The 19,220-nt window shown below is 43.1% G+C and overlaps 1 protein-coding gene across 11 annotated transcripts in view; it reads right to left on the bottom strand.

Annotated features, from left to right (window-relative positions):
• The window catches only part of POU1F1 (POU class 1 homeobox 1), a 126,736-nt gene that overhangs the window by 68,042 nt on the left and 39,474 nt on the right, over window positions 1–19,220 (bottom strand). Inside the window, exon 2 of one of the 11 annotated variants that reach the window (XM_085623015.1) lies at window positions 2,164–2,272. The exons of the other annotated variants lie outside the window; for them this stretch is intronic. The gene's annotated coding sequence lies outside the window, so the exon portion shown is untranslated. The remainder of the gene's footprint in view (window positions 1–2,163; window positions 2,273–19,220) is intronic. 11 annotated transcript variants of the gene reach the window in all.

Below are 19,220 nucleotides of genomic sequence, written 5' to 3'. Positions count from 1 at the left end.
GCAATTATATAAACAGTTTATAACAAGCAAACATTTTATAACAGAACACAGCTTTACATTTCTTACAAACACAATTCAGTTCATCTGACATTTATTATCTAAAATAGGGCCTAGACCCCGCCCTCAATGGAAACTACACTTTATATATATATAATGAGATGTGCAGAGGAAATAGACCTGGCTTTTTATAAACACATTTCTTTATTAAGTGGTGATTTTGTGTCTCCTCCATTTGAGCTAAGGGGTGTCGCCCCACAAGCCCGATAGCTGGAAAATAAAATAGCAATAAAGTTTATTTATTACCATTTTATTTTTCAGCAACCCGTCCCGACCTAAGTGTCAGGACGGGGCAGGGTTATTGCTGCATAGTGCCAGCAACAGGAAGCTGCGCACTTTAAAATGTAAATGTCTGACTGGACATCGCTAGACAGCCGGCCAACTAAACATGCGCATTTTAAACTTCTCTAAACGTATCGGTCTTAAACAGCTCGGGTACAGAGAGCGCAGGCCTCCAGGGCTCTTGAGAGCACTGAGTGAGGCTGCTCCCTCCAATCCTGGTGCTGCTCTCATGCTGTGAGAGCAGCACCAGGATTGGGTAGTGCAGTTTCCTGGTTCAGGAGAAAACACCCAAGGGAGGAGGACGTCATGCTGCAAGCCTGAATGTAAGCCCATTTTATTTATTATTATTATTATTTTTGTGCCCCTTATCCTACCACCCTTTGTACATGTCAGCTGCCACTAGTCTATCAGCTTGTAAATTAATGAGTGATGGATATTTAGGTGAGTTATGGGGAACAACGATGAACAGAAGCCTGGCCCACTGCGAGCACAAGTAGTGCGTGCTGCCAGTCCTGCACACCGGGCACACCGAACCAGTCTGGGAAGAGCTTGTTGACCAGAAATCCTCTTGTTCTCAGGAACCACTGGGGTCTTCCAAAACAAGATAAAAAATACAGATACACCTGCCTTTGCAGACGCATACATCTGCTGTACCAATGAAATAGTCATAAATTCAGAGCATTATTTTTTTCAACAACCTGTGGGTGGGAGCAGCTGGTCTTTTGACCTTCTCCGTGTATGTATCGTCTAAGCTTTGCAAGGCAGCTAAATCTATCTCTCTGCAGATCCAAACACAGGACAACTCTCATTTGAACATGTTATATGCATATGGTGCATTTGAGACATGCGGTGTACTAATGCAGAAGCAAGACACATAACAAATTAATAATGTCCTGTACCAACATGAACAGTTTCAAAAAGTGTCAAATAGAAATTCTCTCTTTAAAGTCCTTATTGTTGGGGAATTTTATCATAATCGTCACTCTACTATATATACTGGTCAATAAACGTAACAATCCTGCCATTTTATCATGACAAAATGTTGCTTATAACATTATTTTACACACACACACACACACACACTCAGCCCCCACACACAATTTCTTGTACGTATGCATTACACTATTTAAATAATCAAACGAGATCACAATAATGAGGAAAGGCCAGTTGAAAGATAATTATGTTCCATTAAACAGGTTCAACACAAAGCACACATTCAATTGTTTTTTTCTGTTCAGATTTATCCATTAAATTGTTAATACATTTTTCAAAGAAATTAGCACTTTATAATTCAGCACGTTAGAATAGCATACAAAATGTGTGTACGTCAAAGATACTCATTAAAAAACACAGTCATGTAGCTATACGATGCAATGAATACATTTTGGCATGTGGTATTTCATCAAGGGGGTGACTTGCCCCCCACTCGCACTGAGAAGGACTGATACATAGGCGAGATGTACTAAAGCTTTGCGCTGGTGCAAAAACCCCTTTCTGCTGCATTGCACTGCTTTGCAACAAGGGAGCGCTACTGGGTCACTATTAGGCCAGATCAGCTACCCATAGGATTTGATGCAAATACCAGTCTACATAGATAGCCAGACTGCGCTGTGCATCAAAACTAATGACTTCTTAAAGTACGCATCGCATAAGGGAAATGTGTTTCTTTCTTTAAAAAAAAAAAAAAAAATTGCAATGTATGTATGCTTCAGTGCACAACACATTTCTGATGCCTGGGATTCTTCTGTGTTTTTGTAGGCACAGGAGTTTGTACTGGAAGGGTATGCTTCTGGAACAATCCAATGCTCAACAGTGCACACTCACCTCTGCATCATGGTTCGAGGTTGCATGGCAAGAGTGTCTGTCGGTGGGCGAGAAGAGGGGATGATGGAAGCAGCAGGCCCATCTTCGTGGATCTGGCTCTATGTCTTACCTATTGTGCAACGTATCACAATGCAGAACATTTAGCTGCTGCCCTACATTGCATGAAAAAATAGTATATCTGGCCCCCAGTCTAACATCAAGATAAAAGAAGCCATCTTTCAATGTTTCGTCTCCTCAAGTGATCAAACAAATGCTATCCCATTTATCATCACACAGACATTGGGTCCTGTATATTAATTGTACAATTTTTGCAAATAAATCATGCACATCAAAGGTCTCAAAAGTCTTAAGAGATGATATTCCATCTGATTCTATCATGGGCCTTTCCACATTCAGTGAGATATTCATTATGGATTTTTAAGGGTAATTTTAAGATTTTATGATCTGTTCTCCACCCTTCATGAAACTTGCTTGCTATGGACTACTCAGTTTCAGAAATGCTTTCTCTAATCTATTAAGAAAGTTGGGATACACTCTGCAATAAGCATAAATGAGACGGATTGACTGTTAACTTGTACCTTATCGAAGTGTTTTCTTTTTAATGTATTAATGCCATCTATCCCAAGTCAGGCATGATCTATTTTGTACATATACGTATACCAGTTTCAGAGCATTTAAATTCAAATAGTTTATCATGCCATCTGCTTTTGTGAGAGCATCCCATCTGCCTAGTGCAAATCTCTATAATTTGTTAAATTGACTGTACATTGTTCTGTGGCCTGTATTTTTGCCCCAGTCGTCATGTGCTTCTTTTGTACTGGACAAGACCTTTATTCCATTTAGAGCACCAGTGGCAAAATTAATATTACCCTCCGAAAGCCAGGCCTACTGATCTATAGAGAGGAATATGTTTATGAAAAGTGCTGCACAGAACATCAAACTGTACATGTGGACAGAAGCCCTTACCAAGCTCTGTGCAGTTTTAAAATTAGAATAGGAAGCTACTATTTATGTTTCAATTACTTTGCCTAAACTTTCCTTTTATCATGGTGTTTTTAAAATGTGTTATGCAATGGCCCTGCAAGACATAAGAGAAATGTACCTTAATAATAAATCAAGAGTACATTTTATTATTACCTTGGTGGTGGCTCTAATCTTTACCATTTTGGAACACAAAGAGATGTCCCAAAAAGTTTTCATTTGCGGTTGCTGACCACATTTCTGATGTCCACCTTCTGCCCCTCTGACGGAAGGAGTCATGCTCTTAACCCTAAGTTTAAACTTATGACTGCAGAAATTCTGATATACCGGTGGATCTTTCATGGTTGTAAGTGGGATATTAGAGACAGAAAATTCCTCAAGTATTCATTCTGTGATTCTATCTTTAGGAAATAGGATATGACTTTTCTTGATGGAAATTGAACATGTAACCACAAATGTTTTGTGAATGATGCCTTAACATAAGTTTAAGTATACATAGGTTCATCTGAGAGTATTTTGGTGCCATCCACAAGTTACGTTGGTTAAACATCTACGTCACTTTTTCATGCACTACACAGCTACCAGTTGGTGATGATGCCTGTTTCTCCACTGTACAAGAGGAATCCAAGCAAGTACACAGGGAAGTAATTTATATAGACATTAAAGGTTACAAATAGGGCTTGCTTAAGAAAGAAGCTATATACTTCCATCCCTGGTTTGCCCTCTGGTCACTATATACTCTCATCCACCTTGGGTTACACAGCTCTGTGTGTGGGTCTAGTTGATGCTTACCTTTACAGGAGCAGACATACAGCCTAGTTTATGTGTTATTTATACCTTTGTGGCATTTCAAGTTTCTTAAATAACTCAAGTGCCTCCATACAGATTGTAGTTCCAGAAAAACCTCCCTCACACATTCTTCTAAAAGGAATGACACATGCAAGCTGGTATGGAGCCATACTCCGTGAGTAGCCCTCTAGCAGCAGGGCACGGTACAAGACAAAACAACCACAGATCTCTGGTAACTTGGATAAAATATACACTTGGATAGATAGCTCACAAGTGATTGAGGAACATCTCTTCTTAGACCTGGCTTTTCCAGCAGATTTCTCCCCAGACCTTATGCTTTTGGACCTCCAGTTTTTAACCCTGTTTTTGTTGGTTTTAGGACTTTAGGCACTTTACCACTGCTGATCAGTGCTAAAGTACATATGCTTTCAGTGTAAATTGATATTATGGATTGGGGTTACCATAATTGGCTTATTTGACTTACTACTAAGTCCCTAGTACAGTGCACTGTTTGTGCCCAGGGCCTATAAGTCAACTGCTGCTAGTGGGCCGTCAGCACTGATTGTGTCACCCACACAAGCAGACTTTTAAAGGGGTCTCAGACCTGCCACTGCAGTGTCTGCATGCAGTTTCTACTGCCATGTCGACCTGGTAAGTGCATCCACTTACCAGGCCCTAACCTTCCCTTTTATTACATGTGAGTCACCCCTAAGGTAGACCCAAGGTACACCCGTGGTCAGGGTACAGTGTATGTGAAATGTTGGACATGCACTGATGTGTGTGACATGTCTTGATAGTGAAATACAGTGTATTTCGTTTTTCACTATTGAAAGGCTATCTGCCCCATAGGATAGAATTGGAATTTATTTATAACGTCTTATAAGTATAACTTCCCATTGGGACAAGATAGAACGATGGAGTTTAGCATGCCTGAACTCAGAATATAAAAATGCACCTTTTAGTAAAGATTATTTTTATATTATGTGTTTGACAATACCACTTTTAGAAAGTGGGTATTTTCTTGCTTAGCCATCCTGTGTGCCTCTTCTGGTTTGTGGATTGACTGTCTAGCTTTGGAGTGACAGGGGCTGGGGCTGTGCATTCACTGTAGACAGCCACTATGGGGGTTGAAGTGTGTCCTGCCTTTCCTGGATGAGTCTGGTCTGGGCTGAATAGACCTGGACTGCATTTAGGGTAGGGGGAGATTTCTTTGCACCTGAATAGGCCAGGTCTGCCTTTCACAATGCTGTTTCCACCACATGCCGAGAAACTGGACCAGAGAGGACAGAACTGGTTTTGACTAAGCACAGGGACTCTCTGCCACCAGAGAACTAAGGAAAATGCTGTATAAATATTGGGGCGCAGACCCCAGACCTTTAGAATACTTCTGGACTCAAGAGGGACCTCTGCTAAGGATATGAGCTGGGAAAGCTGAAGCAGAAGTACTGCCCCTTTGCTGTGTGCTGTCTGGGATTGGCCTGCAGTGGCTGTTTCTGCCAGGGAGAGGACAAAGACTTTGCTGTGTGCTGTGTATCTTGCTTGAAAAAGATCTCCAATTGCTTGAAGTCCTGTTCTGAAGTCTCAGGGGTAGAAAGACTTCACCACCAGCTCAACTGAACTTTCTTGCTGGAAGTACTGACCGGCCAAGAGGTGCCTGTTGCTGTGTTGGGCCTCTGGAGGTTGTTCCTGCTATTGGGAGCTGAAAAAGAGAAGCAACTAAGAGAAGTGCAATGCATCCACACCCATTTCCGACGCAACACCGGTGTGCCACTGAAGAAACCGATGCAGCACCTGCTAAATCACCGCATGTTGAATCCCATGCACTGATCTCAGAACCAATGCATCGTGGAGCCGTGCATGTTTCGAGCTGTCCCCTACAAGCTCTTCTTCAGGACCACATGGGGAAGGCAATAGGTGATATACCGAGAGGAGAGCTTTTATGAAGGTGTGACTACAAGCCCATCTACCCCTACTGACCATGAGGCAGAATTCTGCCTAAACAGAAATACGGCGTATCAATGAATAACCGTATGTATTGTGTGTATACAAATTAGGTGTGCACCTCACTATATCCACATCACAAGATAAATTAGGAGTGGTACGCACAAGGCTGGTCCCCGTGTGGTCCTGAAGAAGAGCTTGAAGGGGACAGCTCAAAACATGTTGACCCAATACTAGGGAAACCATACTCATTATAGTTAGGTCTCTCCCTGGTATTAACCCCTGATTTTAAAAACATACCAACTAGGAGCAGTAATAAAACATTAGCTCACTGGCTAGGTATTTTTAATTATTTTCTTCCACTCCACATCACTGCATCACACATAAATTCACTAACTAAGTGCTCCTACGTAGTCTGCAAGTCGCAGCACACCTCAATCCGCAGCGGATTGAGATTACTCCTATGATGAAGCATGCCACCTAGGGGTAACCCTGGTGGGTGAGGGGCCTCTAGAAATTAATTTTTCTTTCTGGAAAGAGGGTTTTTATACATTTTCAGTGGAATCTCTGTTCCCCCTATGGTTAGGTTTCTTATTTCAGTATTCGGAATGTTGTGGAACTTTATTCAGTAAGGAGGGTGAACTTAAACTTAACCTCTACCTCCCTCCGTTTTTTGATTGTACCATATATGCTAATCATTGGTATTATAATTATTTCTTTAGTTCCATTTTTGTATACTTTTTCTATAGTGGATCAGTTGTAGTAAAGCAGTGGTATTATTTTCCCTAATCAAATGTTACTATTCAGAATTAGAGAGGTAATGTCAAATTTGTAACTTCATTTTTTAATATAACAAGTGCAGCTTTGTAGAATGTTTAAAATATGCTATTGGTTTGAAACAGCATGTAGGAACCAAATACTTTTTCTAAAATCCTAGATTTTTTTGCTTTTTTTTTTAAACTGAATTTGACATAATCTGAGTTCTTGAACCTGTAATTACCTTATTTTGGTACATGAATATACATTTCACATTGTTGTAACTGGAATTAAAAGATATAAATATTATTTTAAAATCTTATGTCATTTTTGTGCTTTTTCCAAAGTTACTCTTTGGATAAATGCCATAGCAATTTGGTCATTGGCACCATTTATTATTTTCCCCTAACATTTAATTTAGAAGGTGCAACACATTAGAACTGCCATCATAAAGTTGTCCCCATGCATCATACCAATAATTTTATCCAGCACAATAGAAATATGTATCTACAGTATGGAACACAAGCAAGGAAGAAGTCCCAGATCTCCCTTGAATGATGGATTTCAAACTGTAGTAGAAATGTTGGGTAATGTAGCCAAATGACTTATGGCCCACATGTACTGCAGCAGCGGTCCCGGGTTGAATAACTAAAGCTAAAATAATGTTGTTCTCTCATATGAGTTTCCAGTGAACTGGGAGCACCGACCATACCAAGGATCTGTAGGTCACCCAAAGACCCCTCAAGAAAAAGCAGAATGAAATCACCTATATAAAGACAGATCTCCTTTAATAATAATTACATTGTTTCTCTCTATATTGTGACCATTCAGTCCATGTAGGAGATCCATGTGCCATTTGCTTAAGCTTAAAATATCTTGCTTTTCTGTACTCAATAATAGTGGCTATGTGTGTTTTGCAAAGTACTGTGGATTTTTCATGGATGATAGCCAATATTACATTACAAGCTCGCACTCAAATATTTACTTGTTCACAGCTAACTGAGTCTTTAGCAGAATGGACTTACCTGGAGATTTATTGCACATTGTGAGTAAGCAATGGGATTTTTGCGAATCCCAAAAAGTAACTTTATGAAAATCATAAGAGTAATTGAACAACTCGTAAAGTTACTCATTTCAGTATGAGTGATGCAGAAAGTTATTAGCTTAACTTGAACTGGCAAATTCACTATTTGTTATGAAACACAGTTGAGGAAACCATTCTTGGTACAGCAACATTTGCAATAGACATCAATGATTTGATGGAGTTTAAAACCAGGTCACTTAAAATGATCTCTCCAGCATGGAAGACAGATACAGAATGGGTCCATGATTTTTTTTTTTTTACTGAAAGTGCCATCTGCAGCACATACATTGGCTCGGACAATCTCTGAGTTAATGCCCGGTGTCTCCACAAGGATTTCTACACATGCCTCTTTTCCTACCCTTGTCACAGTGTCCCTCTCTCTCTCTCAAGCTCTCACTATTTCTGCTCAGTCACTCTCTCTCTCTCTTTCTTTCTATGCCTTGCTTACAAACTTCTTGCTTAGTGTACCATCAGATTCCTGTCTTCCTGTACCCATATGCAGTGTTGGCTGCTGTCTTACACATTTTTTAGGTCATAAACTTTTATTAAGGGCATGATTACAAGGATGTCCATACTCTTGGTGGCAGTACGACCGCCGCCACACTGCGGGTCCGTCCGCAGTATTCAAAGTGTGGCATTCGGGCTGCCATGAGACCCCCAGCTCCGCCGGTATCAAGGATTCGCTGGCCCTGAATATGCTGGCGGTGCTGCTATTGGTACAGCCAAGCATATTCTGAGTTGCCTTTTTACTGCCCTTTTCAAGGCGGTGAGCCCGCCATGAAAAGGTTGGTAGAGAAGCAACCTGCCAGATCCGGGCAGGAATGTGCTGCAGGTGCTGTCACGTGGTGGGCTGCATGTTAGGCCTTCCTATGAGCCAAACAGCTTACCGCCATGAGACTGCCACATCACCGCCGGCCCAACCTGGATTACACTTGTAATCTGTTTGAGAGGTGCACCATGGCTTTGGCGGTCCTCCAGCAGATGGCATAGTGGTGGCACCTCAAGAGGACCGTCAACGTTGTAATGAGGCCCTAAGTGTTTATGATTTTGTTGGAAAATGGCCCTCTCTGAAGGGTCACCCCAAACTCTTTGCCTTCCTTCGCCTCTTTTTCTGACCTCATTTTCATTGACTTTAGGATTCTGAGCACTTTACCACTGCTATCCAGTGCTAAAGTGCATGTGCTCTCTCCTCTTAACATGGTAACATTGGCTTATACCCAATTGGCATATTTAATTTACTCATAAGTCCCTAGTATAAAGCACTAAATGTGCCCAGAGCCTATAAATTAAATACTGCTAGTGGGCCTGCAGCACTGGTTGTGCCAGCCACTTAAGTAGCCCTTTAAACATGCCTCAGGCCTGCCATTGAAGAGCCTGTGTGTGCAGTTTACACTGCCATGTTGACTTGGCGTTTAAAACCCCTTGGCTAGCCTTACACTCACTTTTTATTGCATACATGTTACCCCTAAGGAAAGCCCCAGGTAGCCCATAGGGCAGGGTGCTGTTTAATAAAAAAAAGTAGTACATATACTTTTAAGTTTTGCATATCCTGGAAGTGAAAGCACCCAAATTAGTTTTTTACTACTGTGAGGCCTACCCCTCTCATAGGTTAGCATTGGGAATTCCTTATTACACTTATAAGCTGCAATTCCTGATTGAGAAGGAGTAGATCTCTCATGTTTCATATCACTGGAATGGTAATGATGAATCCTCTTTACTGGTAAAGATGAATTTATCAGTACCCTTTTAACAATGCCACATGTAGAAAGATAAAAGACACACAATTGATGGACAGAATGCAGAACAAATCAAAACATTCACCCCCAGTCAAGAGATCTGGGTTAAATCCATCACTCTTTTGCTCACCATGCCACCCCAGTTTAGACCTGGCCATTTGCAAATCAGTCTTGACCCTTTGCCTCATGGGAACAGTCCAGCCCGAATTGCTAAGCCAGATCTTCCCTGGACCGGGAACAAGCATCCTAGCACCGGTTTCGGGGTTTCACCCCTCATCAGCCAGGATAGCTTGAATCCAGTGGCACAGTGAGCCCGGGACCCACGTCTGGGCATACCCGGCACACTTAGGGCGAGAAAGTAAAAGACACACAATTGATGGACAGAACAAATCAAAACATTCACCCTCAGTCAAGAGATCTGGGTTAAAACCCCAGTTTAGAAAGATGGCAGTTTTCTTCTCTTAGCCCTATGTGCCTGCAGTCTCTCTCTAATAAATGTATGAGGTGTGTGTTAGCTGGGCTTTGTGCATTCCCTCTAGAAAGCCACACAGAAAGGGAGCTTAGGTATGACTAAGTTGCCATCCACATACTGATGGGTCATCCTGGGCAGAATGGGAGTGAGATGCTGACACTTACACCTGAGTAGACTGTATCCTGTCCCCACAGAAAGGGCCTCTGGAGCCAGATCTTGGAGGGAGGACCTCTGTGCACTTCAAAGCCCCTCTTTGAGGTCACCTCCACTTTAAAGGTACAACTGGGTATAAGTACTGGGTCTTTGACCCCACCAAATCAGACACTATTAGACCTATGAAGAACTCTAACAGGGGGCAGTATTGCAGTGCTGCTACAAGGACTGCCACTCTGCTGGACCGCTGCTCTGGAAGAACTGTTTTTCTGCTGTGCTGCCCTGCTGCCTTCTACCCTCTGCCCTGCTAAGGAAGACATGACTATCTTACTTGAACCCAGAATGATCTCCAAGGGCATTCTGGCTTGCCTCCTGTTTTAAGACTCAGGGATATCAAAGTGTTACCCCTTCCTCCTGTGCCATGTCAATTGGAAGTGGATTCAGGTGCTGGCTTCAGTGGAAACAATGCATCATCTGCTGCGTGAGCCGAATCAGTGCATCGCTGCTGTTGTGGGAACAGAACAGGCTCATCACACTTGCAACCAGCACATCACCATCAGAACCGATACATCGGAACCACCGCATCGCCTCCACTGCAGAGAGACAATCAACGCATCCCCATGACTGCGTGGGGAAACCAAGCGCATCAATTTTAGATCTAACACAGCTTGGAAACAGTGCTTCATCTTTGGAATTATCTTATCGTCATCGTTACATGGAGAAAATCGATGCCTCACCTCGACTACGGGCTCGACACCGACGCATTGCTCAACTGCATCCCACATCTAGCTGTTGTAACCAGCGTCAAAGAAACTCTTCACTTTGCCGGGTCCAGTGCGACAAGATAACCCCATAGGTGGTTACTGCTTCTAAGCACTATTTTTCACCTTTTAATATTTAAAAATTCATTTCTTGACTTCTACTTATTAGATTTTTGTCATTGTTGGTCTTGTTTTATTTATAAAATCATAATCTATGTTTTTGTGGTGTTTTCACAGTGTTACTGTTTGAAGTTTTGCACAAAAACTTTAAATATTATGTCTTAAGTTAAGCCTGCCTGCCTGCTCTATGCTAAGCTACCAGAGGGTGAGCAGAGGTTAATTTTTGGTGCGTATCTGACCTAGGATTGTGGTTCCTGCTTGGATAGGGTAAATAACACTGCCAACCAGAAACTCACTTTCTAATAGGTGCACACAAACGTTTGACTTGTTTCATGTTTTTCATCGACAACCTCTTCTTACAAGAATGGTGGACCCTAAAGTCTTTCAATTAACACTTACAGTGTTACAATGTTGACAGCGCTTCACAGGTTACATTGGGTGGGATGCAGGTATTTATTCTAATGTGGGCCATTGTGTACAGGTAAACTCAAAGAAACAGTTAAGAGCTGCTCCTTATGGAAGCAGCGTAATTAGTTTGGCCATACCAGAGTCTGGTCCTACTTATCAGTGTTAGGGTGGCTTCTTCTAAAACGTAGAGGGAATGCAATCAGAGTGTCTCCATAATTACAGTTACCATTATAACCCAGCATTGGGATATTATGTAGGCCCTGGAAAACAAGCAAAATCGATAAGAACTGTGAAAGTGAATATGGAAATGTAGATGTTGAATTTGCACCCTTTCTGTAATCTGCCAGTTCAAAATGCATAGCACAGTTTAAACTTTTACTGTTGCTCCTTTCCGCTTTCAGCAAAAGAAGACTTTTAATATCATCTCACCTGTTCATAATTATTTTTTATTCAAGGATTGAGTGGAAACCTATGGGCCCGCTAGTAATGCTTTAAGATGCTGCAGGCTGGCATGCCAATCATTTTTGTCTGACTCGACTGACCTCTTGTCAAAGCAAATGTGCTAAAGCCTACTACAGAAAAGACTGGTGTCTCACCCAAAGAACCTCTTGTTATGGCATGAGGTACTGAAGCCAGCATATCTGACACCTAAATGGATAGGCTGGTATTTCCGGAGTCCGGGACGCGGCCTGTCCCAGATTTGGGGAAGCAGGGGCTCCCATACTCCATATGTTCTGGGAATATCCCACAATCCATGCCTTTTGGGAGGGAGTCATATAAACGACCGAGGAGTGCATTGGGAGGGAGGTTCAAAGCAACCCTCGACATTGCCTACTGGGCTGGTTCCCCCACCCGGCCCAGACTAAGATCACAGGGAGGTTCCAGACATCCTCCCCAAATGCGAGATAACCCAAACTTGGAAGCTGACCAGGGGCCCACGACTGGCGGTGTGGAGAAAAGAGCTGATCAAATGGGCAGAGTGCGAAGGGAGAATCTTCCTATGAGACGAGCAGTGGGGTATGGTCAAAATAGAAGGCACCCCAGCTTGAGAAGCTTTGGTGGTCTGCCTGACTAACCCGGAGCCGGACACCCCGGTGACCTCTCCCAGGAGACCCACGGAACACCCTGAGTAATTAGACTCAGAGCCCCACCCAGTCCCTGACCCTTCATGAAACTAGACCGGGGTCGACCCTGGGCACGAAGGCAAGCGCCCCCCCGGACCCAGAACTCGAAGATGCACATACACTTATTAGTAACAGACCTAATGCTGCATAGAAAGTGATGCACTGACTCACAGAGGAGGGGGGAAGGGAAGTTAAGGTAAGTTACTGTAAATGGGCGGTGTTGCTCTGCTTATCGTAGGTTCCTATTGCTACTGATATGCAAGAGATGTATCTGTACACCCAGCTGCTACTTGAAAACCTCCATAAAATCTGTTTTAAAAAAAATGAGATACCGAAACCTCTATCAGGGAAGTACTAATTGTTGTTTTCTAGGGAATGCAAATGTTCACTATAAAAATAGCACAACCTAAAGGCTATGCCAATTCTTGTTCACACTGCATATTGTGCAAGGTATAATGCCTCTTCCAGTTGGAGCTCTGACGTCAAGAGATACTGCTAAGATGTTTGAATCTGGTAGTTTATTTAGTAGTTTAGGATAGATTGACCACCATCTTCTATCCAGCACACAATGCCAAATCCTCACCAACATTCTGATTTCATCAGTTTTCTTTGAAAGTAGATGATATTAATTAATAATTACATACATTTTAGAAATGCTCTATTTGTCATATAAAAGGAATGATTTAAATAGCACCTTTCAGAAAATAATTATTTTTATTAATTCCGGATTTTTAGGTCTGGTGTTAGCCAAGACCATTTGATTGGAAACAAATATGTACAATATACTTATTTAAAGAAGCATTCACCCATCTTTTTCATCCATTGGTCTGTTGGTGTGTTATGTTATATTGATTTTTACAGCGCATTAATCCCCCAAGAGGGTTTCCAGGCTCTTGGGTAGGTGTGTAGGTTTGTGATCCCTAATGTGCTTATACAGAGAGCCAGGTCTTCAGCTTCTTGCAGGACTCAAGAAGTGAGGAGGAACCTCTGATGTGTTGAGGGAGGTCATTCTATGTCTTGAGTGCAATGTAGGAGAATGAGCAATCTCTAGTTTTGCTTTTGTGGATGTGGGAAATGTGTGCGAGTGACAGTGAGGCAGAACGTAGATGTCTGGTGGGTTGGTGAAAGTGTTTGTGGCTGTTCAGGTATTCTGGTCCTGTTTTGTGTAGGTCTTTGTGTGCATGTGAGAAGGTTCAATTAGCTGTGCTTGTGAAAGGGTAGCATGTGAAGCTTTCTGCGGTGTGGTGTGATGTGGAAGCGGTGTGGGAGGTCGAGAATGAGCCTTGCAGTGGTGTTCTGGATGGTCTGGAGTTTGTGTAGGAGTTGTTTGGAGATTCTGGCATAGAGAATGTTGCTGTAGTTCAGCTTGCTGGTGATGAGTGCTTGCGTTATGGTCCGTCTGGTATTTTGAGGCAACCATTTGAAGAGGTTTTGCAGCATGCTTAGGATATGGAAGCAGGAAGTGCACACTGCATTTACTTGAGCTGTCATGTTGAGCTTGTTGTCTATGATGATCCCTAGATTTCTTGCGTGGTCTGTGTGGGTGTTAGTCCTAGCTCTTGTGGCCACCAGGTGGAGTCCCATGGGGAGGTCCTGTTGCTGAAGACCAGTACTTCTGTCTTTTCGAACTTGAGCTGCAAGCAGTTGGTTAACATCCAGTCTGCTACCATAGTCATGCAGTTGGTGACGTTGGTTTTGGCAGTGGTTGTTTTGTCCATCAGGGAGAGGATGAATTGGGTGTCATCGACATAGGAGATGACTGTGATGTCTAGTGATTGGATGATGTTGGCTAGTGGTGTCATTTATATATTGAAAAGCGTTGGGCTGAGGGAGGATCCCTGTGAGACTACGCATATACATTTCTTGGTTTCTGATATGAAGGGTGGCAGCCTAACCTTTTGGATTCTTCCAGTGAGGAAGGAACTGATCAATTTGAGAGTGAATGATTGTATGCCAATCTTGTGGAGTCTTCTGATGAGGGTGTTATGGGAGACAGTGTTAAAGGCCGCAGAGAGGTTAAGTTGGATGAGGGCCACTGTTTGTCCTTTTAATGTCTGTCTGTGGTTCTTTCGGAATCCTGATTGAGTGTTGTCTAGAAGATGGTGAAGTTAGAAGTGAGCTGTGAGTTGCTTGTTGATGGCCTTTTCAATCACTTCAGCTGGATAGGGAAGCAGCGAGATGGGTCAGAAGTTGCTCAGTTGATTCAGGTCAGTTGTGGGCATCTGGAGGAGGGCATTGTTTCTACAAGTTTACATTCATCCAGGAAAGTGGCATATGTAATGGAGGTGCGGATGATGTGGGTCAGGATGGTGCTGAATGATGATGTTCCCAGGTTGTAGATGTGGTGGGGGCATGGGTCCATTGGAGTCTCTGAGTGGATGGTCCGCATGATTGCCACTGTGCCACCTTCTAGTGAGGGTTGGCCATTCGGTCAGGTGGCCGTCATGGTTGGTGGTGGCTAGGTTAGCATCGAGTTCTCTGGGGTTGGGTTGGTGTGTGAAATTGCTATAGTTATTTGCGATTTTGCTGTAAAAGAAATTGGATAGGTTGTCTCGGAATTGCTGAGATGCAGCAATGTTGGTGACAGTAACTGAGAGCGAAGTGAAATCCTTAACAATTGAGAAGATCTCCTTGCAGCTGTTGGATGCTGTCCACTAGTGCTTTTCTCTTGGTGTCTCTTATTTGCTGGTGATAGCATCTGATTGCAGCCTTGTAGGTAGTTCTGACGGTGGTGTCGTGGCTGGCTCTCAATTTCCTTTCTAGATGTTTACAGTGTCGTTTGGTGTCTTGGAGGTATTCTGTGTACAAGTTGGCCTTCTTGTATGATCTACTATGCTTCTTGGGTTTGATGAGTGTGAGGGAGCCTGCGCAGTTCTTGTTCTAGTTGTTGAAGTTGTTGATGTCCTTGTTGAGGTTGTCTGTGGGGCTAGGTTGATCTGTGCTGAGGGCTCTGAGCCAGTCTGTTTCTGTGAATTTGCCCCATCGGCATCTTGGAAAGCTGATCCTGGTAGGGGTGTTGACTTGCGATGTGTTGATTTCAAAGTGGATGATCCAGTGGTCTGTCCGTATGAACGGTGTGGTGGAGTTGTATTTGATGCTGTCGCTTGTAGGGAAGATGGGGTCCAGTGTCTGTCCTGCTATGTGTGTTGCTTCTGGGATGAACTGGGTGAGTCCAATGTTGATAAAGTTTTTGAGGAGTGCTGTTGAGCAGGCATTGTTTCTGTCTTCCATGTGAAATTTGAGGTCACCGAGGAGAATATAGGCTCTGTAGATGATGGTGAGCGGAGCAACAAAATGGGTGATGAGGTTGGTAAAGGTCGCTCGTGGTCCAGGTGGTCGGTAGGCAAGACTTCCATTCCAGGTGAAGTTTTCTGAGGTTTGCAGCTTGAAGTGCAGGTGTTCTATGAATGGGGTGGCGCTCTCTGTAGATTCTGTGCATTTGTTGGATTCCTTGTAGATGTGTCCTTCACATTGTATTCCATCCACTACAGCATACAGCAGGAGGTCAACCCACTGAATAACTTCACCTTGAGTGACTGCATTTTGCTTTTTCACAAGGAGCATCTTCACACACAAGCTAGTTTCCTTCTGTGTCAATGCTTTTTTATTTATTACTTTGAAGGCACCTTTGTGTTTAGAGTCTGATGTGACAGCAGGATACTTTATACCAGTTGTGAGCACATGTCACATGGTCACATGCCACACTTTATCAATTCCTGTCTCCTGCCAATGCTGTTGTAAATTCCTTTTGAGAAATTCTGTTGTTTACCTAACTTTCTCAGATAAACAAATGACACTCCAAAAGGGATTCCACAACAGATTGTGTCCATTTGAAACTATTCTGCATTATGGTGTCAAAAGCTTCAATAGTAAGCCGTCAGTTCTTCAGAAAATGATTTTTCTCAACTCAAATTCACCGAGTATTCTTTAATAAACTTTCCCCACAAAGAACCAGCCTTTATCATGTAATTTGCAGTACTTGTAACACTATATTTTCTTCCTTCTTTTCTTACTTCATTCTTTCCTTCCTTCGTTCTTTGTTTCTTTCCTTCCTTTATTCTTTCTTTCCGCTTTCCTTCTCTTTCTTTCCTTTGTTCTTGCATTCCTTTTTTCTTTCCTTTCTTTCATTATTTAATTTCTTCTTTCGTTTTTCTTTCATTTTCCATTTAACCTTCCTTTTTTCTTTCATGCCTTTTTTCCTTCTTTCTTGCTTTCCTTTTTACTTTTATTCTTTCCATTTTTCTTTTCTTCTTTCTTGCTTTCCTTTTTTCTTTCATTCTTACATTCCTTCTTTCTTTCTTTCATCTTTCATTCATTCTTTCTCGCTTTCACATTCATTCTTTCTTCTTTCTCGTGTTTCTTTTTTCTTTCATTCTGAATTTTCTTCTTTCTTGTTTTCCATTTTCTTTCATATATTCATTCCTTCTTTCCTTCATTCTTGGTTACTTACTCTATTGACTTCCTTCTGTCCTTCTTTCCTGCTTTCATTTGTTTGTTGCTTCTTTTGTTCTTTTGTTCTTTCATTCTTTCTATTTTGCTTTCATTCATTCTTTCCCTCTTAATTGCTTTCACTCCTTCTTTACTTCTTTCTTGCTTTCATTCCTTCTTCCCTTCTTTCTTGCATTCCATCTTTCTATCTTTCTTCCCTTCGTTCCATTCTGCTCTCGCCTTATTTCTTTCTTTCCTTCTTGCGTGATTTCTTTTCTCTCTTTACTTCTGTTTCTTTTTTCTCTCTTTTTCTTTCTCTCTTTCTTTCTTTCTTTCCTTCTATTTTCTCTCTCTCTTTCTTTCTTTCTCTCTATCTTGCTTTACTTATTTCATTCCTTCTTTCTTTCCTTCTTGCTTCCGTGCCTTCTTTCTCACTTTCTGTTCTTTCGTTCATTCTTTCTTGCCTTCTTTCTACTTTTTCTTTCTTCCTTCTTGCCTCCATTTTTTCCTTCTTTCTTCCCTACTTTCTAACTTTTATTCTTTCTTCCCTTCTTTCTTTCCTACTTCCCTACTATCCTTCCTTCTTTCCTGCTTTCTTTTGTCCTTTCTTTCTCAAAGGTGGGAAGCTGGTAGCCAATGGCATAAAGATTACCTTTTTTAGGTCAGTGTTAGCCAACACCTTTGTATTTCACTAAAATATGTGTGTGACATAGTTACTAATAGGAATTTACAGCCACACTTCATCAATGTGTCTGTGTTTGTGTCATTCACATCTTTCTCCAGCACATCACTCCACTTCAGCCATTGGCTGACTTCACTATGAGTTATTGCATGCTGCCCTTTCACAAGGAGCACATCCACACACTAATTACTTCCCTTTAATACCAGGGTGTACAATGGTAATGTGTGCTTTTGAGACCAAAAACATTTTTGTCTTTGCTGATTCTTTTTTATTTGGATTAACAAATGCCTTGTAGCTTCCCAAGCAATAAAGTTGTGCAAAAGCCGCACAACAAAACAAGAATTGCCAAAAGCTAGCAGAGGACACCAGACCTATTAACTTTGCCAATGCTTGTTACACATGCAGGCATGCCCTGAGCGTCCTCAAAGTCCATTATGCAAACTTAAAAGACGCGTCTGTTTCAACACTGCTAGCCTGATGTTTAAAGGTAATGAATTAGAATGTGAAATCACCAAAATAGTGCATGTGCTACATCATACTTTAATGGTCCGTTGAAAGTGAAATATGCAATGTTGAGAGTTCAAAATGGGGCCAAAGTGCAGTTCGTTGGTCAAAAGGTCTAGGCCACGGTTACTCGTAGTACGGCCCGCGGGCCGACAGCGGCCCGGCAAGCCTTCCTAGGCGGCCCCCGGACCTTGCAGACATCCTACGTGTTTTAAAAAAAAAAAATTAAATAGTGTTAGCAAACACTGCCAGGTGCGGACTCTGAGACTCTGCTCTGTGGGGGCCGGGGGATTCCAGAGATTGTCAAAGTGGCGATGCAGGGGCCCAAGAGGTGAAATACAACAAAGATTATTAACAAGTAAATGGTCTTTTAAAGACCTGTGAAGTACTCGGGTGCGGCTGTGTGTGCGCGCTGGGAAGCTGTCTCAGCCCGGGCTGAGGGCTAACACACACACGGGGTGAGATGACAGAGGGTGAGGGAGGGAGGGGGAGACAGAGGGAGAGGGAGGGAAACAGAGGTTGACAGAGGGTGACAGAGAGAGGGAGACAGAGAGGCACAGTCTGGGGGAGACAGAGGGAGGGAGACAGTGAGAGAGGGAGGGAGTCAGAGGGAGGGAGAGGAAGGGAGACAGAGAGAGGGAGAGGGAGACAGAGGGAGGGAGACGGAGGGAGGGAGACGGAGGGAGAGGGAGACAGAGGGAGAGACAGGGAGAGAGACAGGGAGGGAGACAGAGAGACAGAGGGAGGGAGACAGAGGGAGGGAGACGGAGGGAGGGAGATGGAGGGAGACAGAGGGAGATGGAGACAGAGGGAGGGAGACAGAGGGAGAGAGACAGAGGGAGAGGGAGGGAGAGAGACAGAGGGAGGTGGAGGGAGATGGAGGGTGACGGAGGGAGGGAGACGGAGGGAGAGAGGGAGACGGAGGGAGGGAGACAGAGGGGGACAGAGAGAGGGAGGGAGACGGAGGGAGAGGGAGGGAGACAGAGAGAGACGTAGGGAGGGAGACAGAGAGAGAGACGGAGGGAGGGAGACGGAGGGAGGGAGGAAGAGGGAGGGAGGGAGACGGAGGGGGAGGGAGAGGGAGGGAGGGAGACGGAGGGGGAGGGAGGGAGACGGAG

This window comes from Triturus cristatus, chromosome 8 (assembly GCF_964204655.1).
Source record: "Triturus cristatus chromosome 8, aTriCri1.1, whole genome shotgun sequence".
NCBI classification, from domain to species: domain Eukaryota; kingdom Metazoa; phylum Chordata; class Amphibia; order Caudata; family Salamandridae; genus Triturus; species Triturus cristatus.
The sequence above is the reverse complement of the archived record's forward strand: the minus strand, read 5'-3'. Positions and strand labels throughout refer to the sequence as shown.